At 43.6% G+C, this 18632-nt stretch overlaps 1 protein-coding gene and 1 pseudogene across 1 annotated transcript in view; both read left to right on the top strand.

Annotated features, from left to right (window-relative positions):
• The window catches only part of LOC126106309 (echinoderm microtubule-associated protein-like 2), a 790720-nt gene that overhangs the window by 271030 nt on the left and 501058 nt on the right, over positions 1-18632 (top strand). The gene's annotated exons all lie outside the window — the stretch shown is intronic.
• Positions 2765-2882, top strand: LOC126106982 (5S ribosomal RNA; annotated as a pseudogene).

The raw sequence follows: 18632 nt of genomic DNA, 5'->3' as shown, positions 1-18632 counted from the left end.
GGATGTTGTGCTGTCATCATCATCATCCCTTGTTGAGCGCCCTAAACACGAGGGAAAAAATTCATCATGTCATCCCCGTTGTCGACTCGTAGGTCGCCCAATGTGGCGTCGCACTCAGTCCTGCGCTTGGCGGTCGAACTTCCCGCCTGGGAACTCCCGACCACTGACGCCGTACGATCATTTCCATATTCTCTCTCGCTCTCTGTCTCCATCCTCCCCTTGATATTTTCCAAGAATTGATTTAGTTTTTTGCCTGTTTCGTTTGATATTTTGTAAATGAACGGTAACATGCCGAACTCACAAAACTCAATAGAACCGCTCAAATAAAGCCAACAGTTTGTACCCCGCGTCACCCTGATATTGCGTTTATCTGTTTGTGTTATTAAGAATCTATCTTTCCGCAAGTCTTTCACTCGGAATAAACGTATTGCTTCAGCATTTACTTAGTTACAACACGTAACAATGTAAGTTTAACTGACACACAGCCTTAACATAGCCACAACTTACTTCTCTTTCTCGCAGTGTTTTCATCCTCACTCTCTCTGAATCCCACCCGAAATTGTTACATGTGTTTAATTTTGGCAACATAACTGATCCACTTCAGATTGTGACATGTCACCTGATTACATAGTACAGAAGTTAAGCCGTATAAACTTTACAGAAAAGGACTTGTATACCACTTGAAATATTTAACATAAGTACTTATCAACTCAACCGTAGACCTCTACAATGTTTTAAAACTTACTCTGAAATAATAGTGTTGTTTTGCTATATGTTCTTTGTACTTCGAAATAATGTTTCTGGTTTTGCTATACGTTCTTTCCACCCGATATTCAAACACCATCTTCGTTTACAAAACGTATTAGTTTATACGTGATGTATTACGACAGAGAAAGGAGCCTGTGTCGTTTGGAGACATTCTATTTTACCTACATCTACACCTGCATCCATACTCCGCAACCCACCTGACGGTGTGTGGCCGAGGGTACCTTGAGTATCTCTATCGGTTCTCTATTCCAGTCTCGTATTGTTCGTGGAAAGAAAGATTGTCGGTATGCCTCTGTGTGGGCTCTAATCTCTATAGTTTTATCCTCATGGTCTCTTCGCGAGATATACGTAGGAGGGAGCAATATACTGCTTGACTCTTCGGTGAAGGTATGTTCTCGAAACTTCAACAAAACCCCGTACCGAGCTACTGAGCGTCTCTCTTGCAGAGTCTTCCACTGGAGTTTATCTGTCATCTCCGTAACGCTTTCGCGATTACTAAATGAGCCTGTAACGAAGCGCGCTGCTCTCCGTTGGATCTTCTCTATCTCTATCAACCCTATCTGGTATGGATCCCACTGTAACCTACTTCCTTTGTTTTCGGATTGCATTTCCTTAGGATTCTTCCAATGAATCTCAGTCTGGTATCTGCTTTACCGACGATTAATTTTATATGGTCATTCCATTTTAAAACACTCATAATGCGTGCTCCCAGATAGTTTATGGAATTAACTGCTTCCAGTTGCTGACCTGCTATATTGTAGCTAAATGATAAAGGATCTTTCTTTCTTGTATTCACAGCACATTAAACTTGTCTACATTGAGAGTCAATTGCCATTCTCTGCTTTATTTTTACGTTTACGGCCAGTTTTTATTCAGAAACCTCCCCAAAACCATGTTCTGATATACTGTTTTATTTCTCCACTAGGCAGTGCCACAGGTTATCCCAAAGTCGTAACACAACACACACGTCATATTAACACACAAATCCATGTGATGACGGAGATTTAAACCTGTGAATCTCGTAGAGATAAATATAAAGCTTTTGACAATGTTGACTGGAATACACTCTTCGAAATTTTGAAGGTAGTACGAATAAAAAACAGCGAGCAACGTGCAACTTACAACTAGTAAACAAACCAGACTGCAGTTACAGTTCTAAGGAAATGAAAGGGAAGCAAATACAATTTGTACATTGAGCAACCAATAAAGGAAACCAGGAATAAATTGGGAAAGGGACTTAAAATTAATTGGTGCATTAAGATAAAATAAAAACTTTTATATTTGCCGATGATATGAAACAGAAAAGGACTTTGAAGAAGAATTGAAGGGAATGGGCTTTGTCTTCAGAAGAGGTTCTGATTTTGTTCAGCAAAATAGATGTTTTTGGAAAGCCTGCATTTGTGTTATTCGTGATTTAAATAATGAAAAACTGCACCAGTTATTTATTGGCCGGCCGAGGTAGCCGAGCGGTTCTAGGCGCTACAGCCTGGAACCGCGCGACCGCTACAGTCGCAGGTTCGAATCCTGCCTCGGGCATGGATGTGTGTGGTGACATTAGGTTAGTTAGGTTTAAGTAGCTATTAGTTCTAAGGGACTGATGACCTCAGAAGTTAAGTCCCATAGTGCTCAGAGCTATTTGAACCATTATTTATTTTCTCAAGTGTAGCACAACGCGTTTCAATAACATATTCTCACTTTCAAGTGCAGTTGTTCACATAAATATTTTTTGTGATGCTTACATGAGTGATTTTTTTTGTCTCTCTTGTAATGTAGTAGTCTTTCTGAGGTTATACTGCGATTCTAAAATCGGACATATGAATCTTGGAATGTTTTTTACACGCCACTGTAAGAGAGAGTGTTTTTGTTTTTCTGCTTGCAAGTATTGTCTCTCCTCCATGATACAGAATATCACATACACGCAAATCATCACTTAAAGTGTTTCTTTTTGTAATCAAAATACGCTACAGAGATATTACGACATTAGGGTCTTACAAAGGGCGACGGCCTTGTTGCAGTGGATACACCAGTTCCCGTCAGATCACAGAAGTTAAGCGCTGTCGGGCGTGGCCAGCACTTGGATGGGTGACCATCCGGGCCGCCATGCGCTGTTGCCATTTTTCGGGGTGCACTCAGCCTCGTGATGCCAATTGAGGAGCTACTCGACCGAATACTAGCGGCTCCGGTCAAAGAAAATCATCACAACGACCGGGAGAGTAGTGTGCTGACCACATTCCCCTCCTATCTGCATCCTCAGCTGAGGATGACACGGCGGTCGGATGGTCCCGATAGGCCACTTGTGGCCTGAAGACGGAGTGCTCAAAAAAAAAGTCTTACAAACAGTTTTTATACAGTCAAGGGTGTTACATTTTCTAGGGATTAAATTGTACACATTAACTTGCAAATTATAAAATTTATTTCATCATTATTCATAATAATGAATAATCGGTTACGTTTCTATTTTGTTATAGATGTTGAGTAGATTACGTGGGGTAATGCACATACAGTATTTGTGGAAATTGCTACAGTTATGATATGCAGAAGAAACGATGGAAAAATATAGCTGATTCACCATCAGGTTACTCACTGAGAATTTTTTCTTCTTGCTTTTCATGGTGCACAAAAATTTCCAGCTCCTCCGTCAAATCCATTGTAAGAGATTTTTGGAAATGTTGGAGTATCTTAAGATCTTCTTCTATGTTTCTGAATGAATGTCATGTGTTTCTCATTGCTTTTCGTAAATTGGTTATGTGCGTAGTAGTTGATGTGTTCTGTGTATCTTATCTGAACGTTCCTGGCATTTTTGAGGCTTATGGCTCAAATGGCTCTGAGCTCTATGGGACTGCTGAGGTCATCAGTCCCCTAGAACTTAGAACTACGTAAACCTAACTAACCTAAGGACATCACACACATCCATGCCCGAGGCAGAATTCGAACCTGCGACCCTATCGGTCGCGCGGTTCCAGACTGTAGCGCCTAGAACCGCTCGGCCACCCTGGCCGGCCTTTGAGGATGAGAATTTATCTTTTTCATTGTTTAAGGTGTGGACTAATTGCAGTTTGTTGTTTATGGAGAAAGTTACTTTCACTTTATGTGACCTAAGTAGATTTGCTATTTTTTGAGACTTATTGCCTATTGAAGGTAATGGTAAAATAAATTTTTATATTGACTGCTTCATGTACATATGTGATCTTCACAAAATGCAACACCTCAGACTGATACAAACTATATGAAAGTGTGATGTCTGTTCTTTCGGACAAGCCCGAGAGAATAGGTACTATGCATTCATATAACTGATTCGCTTCGATGGGCAACGAATCCACCTTCTTCGGTGCGGACACGTAAATACAGTATGTCCGACCTCCCGAGGTAATCTCAGAGTAGCAAGCATGGAGGCAACAGACAGGAACAGCGGAAAAGTGGCGCTCGACGGGAGTGTGGGTCACACAGTGGCGGTAAACACTGTGTCTGGGTAGCGCACCTGCAGGGGTTCCCAGGTTCAAATCCCAGTCTGGCACACATCTACACTCGTCGCAGCTGATCCCGTGTGAAGTCACAACGCAGCTGACGTCACTAGTCCATTATCTTTCTTCCCCCCACCACCATCAATTTACATATAATGTATACCAACTGTTTGTGAAACCACAATACCCCCGCCCCATATTCTGTCAGTCCCTCCAGATCCTCGAGTGCCATGCCCTCCGCCTCACCTTCCATATACGCCTCCCGTCCCCCACACGGAGCCTCTACGACCTGATTCCCCCACCTGCTCCTTTTCCTCGAACATGTCCGTGTCCTCTAGATCTCCTGCCGCCTTGATCCCCCTCACCCCCAGGTTGCTCCTCTCCTCTCCAACTCCTGCCCTCTGCCGCGCCTTCACCGTTGTGTCCCTCTTACCCCCCACTTCAACTCCCTTCATTTCCTTTCCCGAGGTGGCTTCCGTCGACTCCCACTCCCAGATTATGCCCCCTCTCCCTCCATTTATCCCTCCTATCAACTCTGATCCTCACCTCCCCCTCCTTTCCTCTGTCCTTTTCCCGGGCTCCTTCTTCGCCCCCATCCATCCTGTTTTTTCCCCACCTACTCTCTCTCTGCCTCCCTTCTCTCCCCTGAGTCCTTTCTGCTCTCCCCTCCACTGCTTTTCCCACTCCTTCTCGCATCTGCCCTGCGCCCAACCCCTTTTCTATGTCCTCTCCCTCCATCGGCTCCCCCTTTTTTCTTTTCCTCTCCTCAGCCCTTTTTCCCCTCATCGGTCTTGGTCCCCCCCCCCCCCCCCCATCTGCCATGTCAACTTTATAGTGCTGTTTTAAGTGAATGTTCAGTGTTGTGTGTCCCCTGTCAGTGTTGTGAACAGCCACCATACTGGCGCTAGTTGTGTTTTTTTATCTCGTGTGAACAGAAACCAGACTGTCGGCTCGTTATTTTAATTTTGCCTGTCTACTTATTGTATGTCTTCATCCGCATCCTCACCACAGTGTTTTTATATATTAAATTCCACAACTTTCCGCCATTTTGCAGTGTTTTATAATGTCACCGTTTTATCGCCTTTTTTCTTGTTTGTTTATATTCTGATTATGTTTTTTTAACTTTTCTGTAGGCTGTAGAGCTGCATATTACGCTGCTGCTAGCCCCCGCCGCCCCCCCCCCACTCGGGTGGGGGGGTGGAGGGGGGAATCGAAATGCAATAAAGGGAAAACAAAAGAAACCATGATGTCGTAATAGCTCTGTGGCATGTTTTGATTACAAAAACAGTCTAAGTGACGATTAGTGTGTGAGCGATATTCTTTGTAATGCAGGAGCCATGACACTTGTAAGTACGAAAACAAAAATGCTATCTCTAACATTAGCATACAGAAAGCATTCAAAAAGACAGCTGCAGTGCAAGAGATGAATCACACATGCAGACATCACAAAAAATGCTCGAACAGTCCACGGGTATACTGCCGGTTCATAGTGTCCAACGGGCCCGTTGGACACTATGAACCGCCAGTATACCCGTGGACTGTTCGAGCAACAAATACGCCGGGAGAAACTGAAGAATCATATCACAAAAGATATTTATGTAAACAAACGCACTTGAAAATAAGAATCTATTTTCGAGGCGCGTTGTGCTACGCATGAAAAATAAGTCACTGGTGCTGTTTTTCGTTATTTAAATCGTGAAACCAACATGAGTAAAAGAAGGCGCCTGAAGTGTGTTGTTGTGGTCTTGGAGCCGAAGACTGGTGTGATGAGGTTCTCAAGGCTATTCTCTCCTGTGCAAGCGCCTTCGTCTCTGCATAACTACGAGGTGCATTCAAGTTCTAAGGCCTCCGATTTTTTTTTCTAATTAACTACTCACCCGAAATCGATGAAACTGGCGTTACTTCTCGACGTAATCGCCCTGCAGACGTACACATTTTTCACAACGCTGACGCCATGATTCCATGGCAGCGGCGAAGGCTTCTTTAGGAATCTGTTTTGACCACTGGAAAATCGCTGATGCAACAGCAGCACGGCTTGTGAATGTGCGGCCGCGGAGAGTGTCTTTCATTGTTGGAAAAAGCCGAAAGTCACTAGGAGCCAGGTCAGGTGAGTAGGGAGCATGAGGAATCACTTCAAAGTTGTTATCACGAAGAAACTGTTGCGTAACGTTAGCTCGATGTGCACGTGCGTTGTCTTGGTGAAACAGCACACGCGCAGCCCTTCCTGAACGTTTTTGTTGCAGTGCAGGAAGGAATTTGTTCTTCAAAACATTTTCGTAGGATGCACCTGTTACCGTAGTGCCCTTTGGAACGCAATGGGTAAGGATTACGCACTCGCTGCCCCAGAACATGGACACCATCATTTTTTCAGCACTGGCGGTTACCCGAAATTTTTTTGGTGGCGGTGAATCTGTGTGCTTCCATTGAGCTGACTGGCGCTTTGTTTCTGGATCGAAAAATGGCATCCACGTCTCATCCATTGTCACAACCGACGAAAAGAAAGTGCCATTCGTGCTGTCGTTGCGCGTCAACATTGCTTGGCAACATGCCACACGGGCAGCCGTGTGGTCGTCCGTCAGCATTCGTGGCACCCACCTGGATGACACTTTTCGCATTTTCGGGCCGTCATGCAGGATTGTGTGTACAGAATCCACAGAAATGCCAACTCTGGAGGCGATCTGTTCAACAGTCATTCTGCGATCCCCCAAAACAATTCTCTCCACTTTCTCGATCATGTCGTCAGACCGGCTTGTGCGAGCCCGAGGTTGTTTCGGTTTGTTGTCACACGATGTTCTGCCTTCATTAAACTGTCGCACCCACGAACGCACTTTCGACACATCAATAACTCCATCACCACATGTCTCCAACTGTCGATGAATTTCAATTGGTTTCACACCACGCAAATTCAGAAAACGAATGATAGCACACTGTTCAAGTAAGGAAAACGTCGCCATTTTAAGTATTTAAAACAGTTCTAATTCTCGCCGCTGGCGATAAAATTCCATCTGCCGTACGGTGCTGCCATCTCTGGGACGTATTGACAATGAACGCGGCCTCATTTTAAAACAATACGCATGTTTCTATCTCTTTCCAGTCTGGAGAAAAAACATCGGAGGCCTTAGAACTTGAATGCACCTCGTACAGCAAACTACATCCATTTCAACCCCCGAGCGAGGTGGTGCAATGGTTAGCATACTGGAGGACAGCGGTTCAAACCTGCCTCCGGCCATCCAGATCTAGATTGTCCGTGATTTCGCTGAATCGCTCCAGACAAACGCCGGGTTGGTTCCTTTGAAAGGGCACGGCCGATTTCCTTCCCCGTCCTTGACACAAGCCGAGTCTGTGCTCCGTCTCTAATGACCCCGATGTCGACGGTACGTTGAACCCAATCTTCCTTCTTTTTCCTTCCGTTTGAAGCCGTTTACTGTATTCAGGCTTTGCTCTCCCTCTACAAAATTTCACGAGCTACCCTTCTCTCCGTCACCAAACTGAAGATTCCTTGATGCATCTGGATGTGTCCTATCAATCGATCCCTCCTGTTAGTCAGACTCTGTCATTCATCTGTTTTCTCTCCAGCTGGATTCAGCACCTCACCATTTGTTATTCGACGTACCCATCTAAAATCTGCAGCATGTTTCTGTACCACCACATTTGAAAATTCTCTATTCTCTTCTTGTCTGAACTGAATCTCTTACGCACTAGGATACACTCCAGACTTCAGAACCGTCTGCGAACAGCGTCATTGACCATCCGCCGTTATCAAACATAACATTTGTGCAAATCTTTAACAGTAATGGGAGTGAATAGTCTCTTGTAATGGACTCGCATTCGGGAGGACGACGGTGCAATCCCGTCTCCAGCCATCCTGATTTAGGTTTTCCGTGATTTCTCTAAATCGTTTCAGGCAAATGCTGGGATGGTTCCTTTGAAAGGGCACGGCCGATATCCTTCCCCATCCTTCCTTAACCCGAGCTTGCGCTCCGTCTCTAATGACCTCGTTGTCTACGGGACGTTAAACAACACTAACCTAACCTAACCTCTCTTGTAATGGTCTTTTACAGTATTACTAGCGTCCTACTTGACACAGCCAAATATTTTTAATGTCTGGGAGTAACGTTGCAAAGCGGTATGAAATAGGGGAAGCATGTGAGAACTGCACGAGGGAAGGCAAACGGTCGAATTCGGTTTATTGGGAGAGTTTTAGGAAATAGTGGTTCACCTGTGACGGAGAACCGCATATAGGGCGCTGGTGGGACCTATTCTTGAGTACTGCTGCAGTGTTTGGGATCAGTACCAGGTCGGATTAACCCTTTATTTGGCAAATGGTGAAAATAAAAACAAAAAAAGAGTTTTTCAGTGCTTATATTTATTTATTATGCTTAAAGAAATACAATTCAGTCAGTTTTAGATATTTTTGACAAAAATTATGAAAATTATGAAATGTTGCTACCAAGCAACATTGCCGGCAGCAGACCACATTTATACATATTACAGAAAACAAAGTGTTTGCCAATAACCTCCAGCAAAAGATTTCCTGTACGTGAATAATTTAATTTATAAACACATTTATGCATTCCTGCTGTGTAATAGAACTGTTTCATTTTCCCTTCTAGTTCTTCTTGCAATGGAATTTTTGGAAACAGTTCCTCTTTGGAACGAAGCACAATACTACACTGCATTTTGAACACATGACTGTAGAAAACCCAAATGGACAATAACGACAATGACCTTTGGGACCGTATACAGGCCAATGCTCCATATTATCAAAACGGACATCTTGTGTAACAGTCGGAGCTGTTGGCTTCCTCCTCTTTCTAGGTGGTGGTGTTATGACTATTGAGGGCCTTCCTACTTTCCTTTTCCCTGAAAACATCAAACCATTGGCAATATCTGCCCTGAATGACTTCAGTGAGGTCTTCTTGTCCAGAGATTCTCTTCGAAATACCAGCCAGGCATTTACAACACTCAGATCTAGCATAAATCCAAACAATCTCATGTACCAACACCTAGTTTTCATTGGTACTCGGTAGAGCTCTATCAGCATACCAGCAAGATCAACTCCTCACATATGCTTGTTGTACTGACGTACAATACTGGGACGGGGCACATCAATTCTTCTTTTTTCATTGCTGTCCCATCATTTTACTGTTGAGAGTAGTTGGACACCACAAAATGAGTTTGCAAGTGTCACGATTTTATTGTTTTGAATATCCGCCGTAAGCAAATGTAATTTACTAATGGTGCCCGCATCTCGTGGTCGTGCGGTAGCGTTCTCGCTTCCCACGCACGGGTTCCCGGGTTCGATTCCCGGCGGGGTCAGGGATTTTCTCTGCCTCGTGATGGCTGGGTGTTGTGAGCTGTCCTTAGGTTGGTTAGGTTTAAGTAGTTCTAAGTTCTAGGGGACTTATTACCACAGCAGTTGAGTCCCATAGTGCTCAGAGCCATTTGAACCATTTTTGAACTAATGGCACATGTCCCAACTATGGGCAATGTTGCTCACAGGCAACATAAAAGTTTTATACTATTTACATAATTCAAAACAATATTAGATTGAAATATTTCTGCTGTAAACTCATCTCTGGGTATTTGTTGAAGAAAATCTGCTAAGATTACTGCCAATTTATTGAAATCCACTCTTTCAGAAACAAAATAAGACACCCATGTTGCTCACACGAGGAGATCTCTGTACCACCACTGCACAAACTGCCATCTCGTGTGGAAAACCTAGAACTATTACAACAACTGGCATTCACAGTGTGTAAAGGAACGTTGCCTGGAGGCAACAATGCCAGTAAAAGACACTGGGAAGTGTTTGTTGTCCCATAAGGCCAACGTAAATTTGATGTTGCTTGAGAGCAACACTGCCAAATAAAGGGTTAAACGAAGGACTCAAAGCAATTCAGAGGCGGGCTGCTAGATTTGTTGCGGAGATGCTTCGGAAACTCAAATGCGAATCTCTGGAGGGAAGACGACGTTCTTTTCGAGAAACACTACTGAGAAAATTTAGAGTACTGGCATTTGAAGATGACTTCCGAACGATTCTACTGCCACCATCGTAGATTGCGCGTAAGGACCACGAATTCGAGAGATTAGGGTTTCTACGGAGGCGAAGACAGTTGTTTTTTCCTCGCGAGTGGAAAAGCAAATGGAATGACAAGTAGTGGTACAGGGTACCCTCCGCTACACACCGTACGGTGGCTTGCGGTGTATCTATGTACATGTAGTTGTCGTGGAAGTTTTACATGCGACGATTTTTCCTCGTGAGGAGCGACGCATTCAACTGTGTTTGCAAGAAAGTCCTGCGGTTAGAAATGTGGTCCGATACCTGTTACGCTCACATTTTGTCCACTCCACTCCCTCCACAAGACAATGAACATGGCATTAAGGCGAGGTTTACTATCTTTTGGTTCAAAAAATCGATTTTTTTTACATTGCATTTTTGGATCCATACAAGTGTTTAGAATCCACCCCTGAAACGGTTTTTCCGAATACGGAACGGAAATGTTTGTTATTCGCTGTCGGGCAAAAAAATGCACTTACCTCAATTCGGCCTTTTTCACGCACCATTTTTTTTTTCTTTCGGAGGACGAGTTCTTGTACGGGTGCTTGGGAGGAAAGACACAAAATTCAAATTAAAGTTTGAACGCTTGTGTTCGGAAATTAGCCCCCAAGCGTTGGCATTCTGGTGCGAAAACTGTGGAGATTGCGACTTTCCTGGCACTGAGCAGCTTCAACGAAGGGTATTCAGCAATTCTGAAGACCATGACAACGATGGACGTCACCCTGCGACTCTATTCGACGCAGCTCGCCAAGCATTCGGGCGACCACCGGATTCGAGCGGCCGAAAACCGCTTGTCACCGGCCGTAAGAGCGCCTCTGGAGCAGCGCAGGATGGCCCAGATCGAGCAGAACGCCCTCTATGAGAAAGAGTAAGGACTAGCTTATGGACGTAAGTTGCATAATATTGCATTTCTATGTAGTCAAAACTTCAAACGCGTTCTTCTCGAAATGACTTTTTTTATCGCGCGGTATGATAACTTCAAATCTACTGAACCGATTGGCATGATTCTTGGTTTCCGACGAAGCTAACTAAATTGTCTAGGAGTTGTACCATTTTTACTCCGATCCATCAACTACAAATACAGGGTGATTCAAAAAGAATACCACAACTTTAGGAATTTAAAACTCTGCAACGACAAAAGGCAGAGCTAAGCACTATCTGTCGGCGAATTAAGGGAGCTATAAAGTTTCATTTAGTTGTACATTTGTTCGCTTGAGGCGCTGTTGACTAGGCGTCAGCGTCAGTTGATGCTAAGATGGCGACCGCTCAACAGAAAGCTTTTTGTGTTATTGAGTACGGCAGAAGTGAATCGACGACAGTTGTTCAGCGTGCATTTCGAACGAAGTATGGTGTTAAACCTCCTGATAAGGTGATGTATTAAACGTTGGTATAAACAGTTTACAGAGAATGGGTGTTTGTGCAAAGGGAAAAGTTCTGGACGGCCGAGAACGAGTGATGAAAATGTATCACGCATCCGGCAAGCATTTGTTCGCAGCCCAGGAAAATCGACTCGCAGAGCTAGCAGAGAGCTGCAAATTCCACAATCGACTGTATGGAGAGTCCTACGAAAAAGTTTAGTTATGAAACCTGAACGTCAACTACCCGAGGCGATGGATCGGCCGCCAGGCAGCCCGTGACAGAGCACTTCATCACTGGCCTCCAAGAAGCCCTGATCTTAGCCCCTCCGATTTTTTTCTTATGGGGGTATGTTAAGGATATGGTGTTTCGGCCACCTCTCCCAGCCACCATTGATGATCTGAAACGAGAAATAACAGCAGCTATCCAAACTGTTACGCCTGATATGCTACAGAGAGTGTGGAACGAGTTGGAGTATCGGGTTGATATTGCTCGAGTGTCTGGAGGGGGCCATATTGAACATCTCTGAACTTGTTTTTGAGTGAAAAGAAACCTTTTTAAATACTCTTTGTAGTGATGTATAACAGAAGGTTATATTATGTTTCTTTCATTAAATACACATTTTTAAAGTTGTGGTATTCTTTTTGAATCACCCTGTATTTTTACTTGGCCGTCGAAGTCGAAAAATCGATGGAAAAAAAACCCTTTCCTTCAAATGGCCGCCATTTTGTTTTCTATGGTCCAAATAACTTAAGCGAGGTACAACTCCTAAAGAATCTTACATACTTCGCTAACGTCAACTCAATTTTGATTTCAGGCGAGCCGGCTGACCTGTGACATTCCGCACGTGGAGGTCTACATCGAAATTTTATTTCGTTCCGACGGCACTTCCGCCTTTGCTCTTCGACATTTCTGGTCGAAAAAATTCCAGTTTGTAGAGGAAATATCAACAAACATTTTGAACAAATTTGACATTGATATCTATAACACATCCCGGCAAAAAAAAATCTCAAAGAACATGCTTCTCTCGGTCCAAAGATAGTAAACCTTCCCTTAACCCTGGCGCCAGTATGTACTGCTTTCTGGGTCTCGTTTAGGAACAGATCGAGCTCGCTTTCATTGCTGTTAAACGCGTCCCACAGTTCTGCAACAGACTGATGTCACTGATATATGATTATAATTATGTCCAACTGCGCACGAGCCTTCTCGGAAATTGGTGTGATATGTTCGTTATTCCAACCGCTTGGAGCCCTTCGTTGCTGCAGCGACCTTCGATAAATTGCTGTCAGATCTGGAACTATTTTTTACGTACAAACTACGTAGAATTGTATCGGTTCCTCATTAGGTCCATACACCTACCAGCTGCTGAGCGACTTCAGTACTTCTTTTTCCAACGTAGGCGTGATAATTCAAATGAAAGGCCCTTTTACGATCTTCCAAATTATGTATTTCAAACATTTTCCTGTTGCCTTCTGTACGGCACGAATGTGGTCGGTCACTGAGAGACTGGATAGATGATCCCAGAATGAGATTTTCACTCTGCAGCGGAGTGTGCGCTGATATTAAACTTCATGGCAGATTAAAACTGTGTGGCGGACCGAGACTCGAACTCGGGTCCTTTGCCTTTCGCGCTTCTGTGAGGTTTGGAAGGTAGGAGACGAGGTACTGATGGAATTGAAACTGTGAGGACGGGTCGTGAGTCGTGCTTGGGTAGCTCAGATGGTAGAGCACTTGCCCGCGAATGGATAGATGATGTTTACCTATATGTGGGTACCATAGTCGTAATAATACTGCCGGTAAACGAGAAAGTCCCGTGTTGGGATCTCTGTGCAGTACGTTATTTTAATCTGCCACGAAGTTTTAAACAGTTCAAACTCTATTCCGGAGTGAAGTATTCATTATCGAATTTCATCCTGTCAACCACAAATCGCATACGTGGCTACGTATACTGCAGTGTCAATTTACGAACGCCCAATTCTTTCAGTACAGCCCTGCATGAGCTATTACTTCCAAATATGAGATTACGAATACAGAATGAGACAGGTGTACCATAAGACTTTTGAAACGGTAACGCTGAAGTCGCAGAACGGCAGACGACGCAATAGCCGAGGCAATACCGCGCGGGCCGATGCCAGCGAACTGTTTTGCGCAACCGTCGCCTGTTGCGTCCACCGTCAGCTATTAATCTGACGACGGCGCGCACCACAGGGATCAGTTCTAGGGCCCACGCAATCTGCAACGTGAATAAAGCAGAACGGAAATCAGCTTACTCCGTCGGCGAATCGATATTTTTTAATCACGATTTGTATTACTGTTTACATCATATACTCAGTTCGAAGTCCGCTCCGGGTTGCACTCTCTGTTTTAGATAATTATACAATAATTTCCGAAGGATGTGTGGGTTTGAATGTAAAAATTAAGCTCACCGTAATAGGTGAAGGAATTCTGCTGCTTTGGAAGCAAAATAACGGATGACTGTCTGAGAAGAAAAACGTGTGAAACACACTAGCACAGGCGAAGAAGTCTACAAGTAATCACAAACGTTGTCCTTAATTTGAGAAAGAAATTTCTGAGACTGTTCGTCCAGAGAACACAATAGTATAGGACTGTGGGCAAACCGAAAAACAAGAGAATGACGCTACAGAAGGATGTTAATAATTAAATGCAGTTTTTTTTAAAAAAAAAAGAGGTTCTCCACACAATCGACTAGGAAAGGAAAATGTGGAAAAGAAAGAACAGCATCGTATGGCGCATCAAGACATCAGGGGATAACTTCCATGATACTTTGGGGAACTGGGGAGTACTAGACCTGTGGGGGAAGACAGGAATATATACAGAGTATAATTGATGACGTTGGATGTAAGATGAAGAAATTGACACAGCAGAGGAAATAGCGGTGGACCGTATCTTATCAGCCAAAAGGAGTTACAAGAAAATGTGCTCCAAACACAGTTCTCTTCTGTATCTGCTTCATTCTGGAATTTGAGACCTCTTCTGAGTGTACTATTAAGCTAAATGTAAAATACATAAAAATAGTCTACGTTATGGTCTTGTTGAGGCTGCCTTCCCGGGATATGTTTGTAAAGGCTGCTCCAAGAGAAATAAATATTTCAGGAGGTGATAGCATAGACAGAAAGGTTTAGGAGTGTAATTAAAATATAGGGTGAAAGCATACCAATAATGATACGATTTGCTGATGTCATTGCTATACTGAGTGAAGAAGAATTACGTGATCTGCTGTATGGAATGAACAGTCTAATGAGTACATAATATGGACTGAGAGTAAATCGAAGAAAGACGAAAATACTGAAATGCAGCAGAAATGAAAACTGCGAGGAAATTAACAATAGGATTGAGGGCCACGAAGGAGATGATATTAAGGAATTCTGCTACCTAGGCAGCCAAATAACCAATGACGGACGGAGCAAGGAGGACATCAGAAGCAGATTAGCACTCTCAACAAGGGTATTCCTGGCCAAGTGAAGTCTACTTGTATCAAACATAGGCCTTAATTTTAAGAAGACATTTCTGAAAATGTACGTCTGGCGTACAGCATTGTATCGTAGTGAAACATGGACTGTGGGAAAACCGGAAGAGAATCGAAGCATTTAGGATGTGGTGCTACAAACGAAGGCAAGGAAAGAGGAGATTCTGCTCAAAATAGGAAAGAAAAGGAATATGTGGAAACAAGGAGCGGTGCAGGATGATAGCATATCTGTTAAGACATCAGAGAAAACTTCCCTGGCATTAGAAGGAGCTGTAGAGAGTAAAAACTGCAGAGGAAGACAGAGATTGGAATACATGCAGCAAATAACTGAGGACATAGAATGCAAGAGCTGCTCTGAGGTGAAGAGGTTGGCACAGCAGAGGAATTCGTGGCGGGCCGCATCAAACCAGTCAGAAGACCGATGCCTCAAAAAATAGACAAGTCGAATAAAACATTGCATGTAACAGATGTTCCGACTCCATACACAATTTTTGCATTCGTCACCACCGTACATTACTAAATAAGCTATTTCTTGATGTCTGAACAAGAGTCCTATGAACCTACCCCTTCCGTTAGTCAAGTTGTGCCATAAATTTCCTTCTCCTTGATTCCATTCAGAACCATGTCTATAGTTATCCCATCTCTCACCCAATCTTCAACGTCCTTCTCTAACACCACACTTCAGCGATCTTACAGTCCCTTTTTGCCTGTGCTGTACATTTGATACAGTTCCTTACTGCCGCCCCCGGTAACTGAATGGTCAGCGTGACGCATTGTCAATCCTCTGGGCCCGGGTTCCATTCCCGGCTGGGTCACGGAATTTTCTCCACCCAGGGACTGGGTGCTGTGCTGTCCTCATCATCATCTTATCATCCTCATCGACTGCAGGTCGAAGAAGTGGCGTCAGATCAAAAGACCGGCACCCGGCGAACGGTCTGCCCGACGGCGGGCCCTAGCCATAAGAATAAATAAAAGAAAACTGTCGTTTAGTGACCAAAACGCGAACTTAGCAAATATCCTATCAGCTATTAGGATAATTTGAGGAGTGCCCTCAGGAAGTGTGACAGACCGTTACTGTTTACATTGTACAGGGTGTTTCTTTTAACTTGGAACAACTAAATATCTCGAAAAACCGCATCATATGAAAAAAAATTTCTAGTTATAAAGTTAACATGTTCAAAGGGGATATCTGTCTGAGCCAAAACTGTGCACCCCATAACCACTCCCCGCCACGCCATTGGAGGTCAGCTTTTTACTTTCGTTTAGAGTTCCGTCCCTCATTCCGTAAAAACGGAACTCTCGTACACTGTTCGTCACATTAATGTGACCATGTGCTGTCGACAGCGTGGATAACCCACCTTTCGGAACGCCGATCGCAGCCGCTGGCCGCGCGCTTAGTGGCGCCATGTCACTAATTGCACGGCCGTTCCTGCCGGAGGTTCGAGTCCTCCCTCCGGCCTGGGTGTGTGTGCTGTTTAAGTAGTGTGTAAGTCTAGGGACCGATGACCTCAGCAGTTTGGTCCCTTAGGAATTCACACACATTTGAACATTTTGAGCGCCGATCGCTGCAAGATGTGCAGAAACGGAGTCAGTGAGGTTCTGGAAATTACCGACAAGAATGTTGGAGCCATACCGATTCCAGTTTCTCTATTGAGGATCCTTGACGCGAATTCATCCTGGACAATTAAACTGCATCCTTGTGTTGATACAGTGTGACTTCCAGAACGACAAGATCGCCCAGGAAACCCAACGAAAACGTTCGCCACACCGTAACGCTCCCTCCCCCGACGATTGTTGCAGGTTAGATTAGCTTAGATTAGATTAACACTAGTTCCATGGATCATGAATACGATATTTCTTAATGATGTGGAACGAGTCAAATTTTCCAATACATGACATAATTAAGTTAATTTAACAACATAATTAAGTCAATAACTTTTTTTAATTTTTTATAATTTTTTTGTTTGGCTTTTTCTTTTTTTTCTTTTTTTCTAAAAGTTCCTCTATGGAGTATAAGGAGTTGTCATTCAGAAATTCTTTTAATTTCTTCTTAAATATTTGTTGGTTATCTGTCAGACTTTTGATACTATTTGGTAAGTGAGCAAAGACTTTAGAAGCAGTATAATTCACCCCTTTCTGTGCCAAAGTTAGATTTAATCTTGAATATTCATCCTTTCTCCTAGTATTGTAGTTATGCACACTGCTATTACTTTTGAATTGGGTTTGGTTGTTAATAACAAATTTCATAAGAGAGTATATACAGGGTGAGTCACCTAACATTACCGCTGGATATATTTCGTAAACCACATCAAATATTGACGAATCGATTCCATAGACCGAACGTGAGGAGAGGGGCTAGTGTAATTGGCTAATACAAACCATAAAAAAATACACGGAAGTATGTTTTTTAACACAAACCTACGTTTTTTTAAATGGAACCCCGTTAGTTTTGTTAGCACATCTGAACATACAAACAAATACGTAATCAGTGCTGTTTGATGCATTGTAAAATGTTAATTACATCCGGAGATATTGTAACCTAAAGTTGACGCTTGAGTACCACTCCTCCGCTGTTCGATCGTGTGTATCGGAGAGCACCGAATTACGTAGGGATCCAAAGGGAACGGTGATGGACCTTAGGTACAGAAGAGACTGGAACAGCACATTACGTCCACATGCTAACACCTTTTTATTGGTCTTTTTCACTGACGCACATGTACATTACCATGAGGGGTGAGGTACATGTTCGACGGGCGTTTCATAGGACGTGGAGGACGCAGAAATTGGTCAGCCCGTTCTCCTGATCTTACACCTCTGGACTTCTTTCTGTGGGGTACGTTAAAGGAGAATGTGTACCATGATGTGCCTACAACCCCAGAGGATATGAAACAACGTATTGTGGCAGCCTGCGGCGACATTACACCAGATCTACTGCGGCGTGTACGACATTCATTACGCCAGAGATTGCAATTGTGTGCAGCAAATGATGGCCACCACATTGAACATCTATTGGCCTGACATGTCGGGACACACTCTATTCCACTCCGTAATTGAAAACGGAAACCACGTGTGTGCGTGTACCTCACCCCTCATGGTAATGTACATGTGCGTCAGTGAAAAAGACCAATAAAAAGGTGTTAGCATGTGGACGTAATGTGCTGTTCCAGTCTCTTCTGTACCTAAGGACCATCACCGTTCCCTTTGGATCCCTACGTAATTCGGTGCTCTCCGATACACACGATCGAACAGCGGAGGAGTGATACTCAAGCGTCAACTTTAGGTTACAATATCTCCAGCTGTAATTAACATTTTACAATGCAACAAACATCACTGATTACGTATTTGTTTATATGTTCAGATGTGCTAACAAAACTAACGGGGTTCCATTTTTAAAAAAACGTAGGTTTGTGTTAAAAAACATACTTCCGTGCATTTTTTTATTGTTTGTGGAAACCAATTACACTAGCCCCTTTCCTCACGTTCGGTCTGTGGAATCAAT

The sequence above is a fragment of the Schistocerca cancellata genome, chromosome 10, assembly GCF_023864275.1.
Source record: "Schistocerca cancellata isolate TAMUIC-IGC-003103 chromosome 10, iqSchCanc2.1, whole genome shotgun sequence".
NCBI classification, from domain to species: Eukaryota; Metazoa; Arthropoda; class Insecta; order Orthoptera; family Acrididae; genus Schistocerca; species Schistocerca cancellata.
This window is presented reverse-complemented; position numbering and strand designations above follow the sequence as displayed.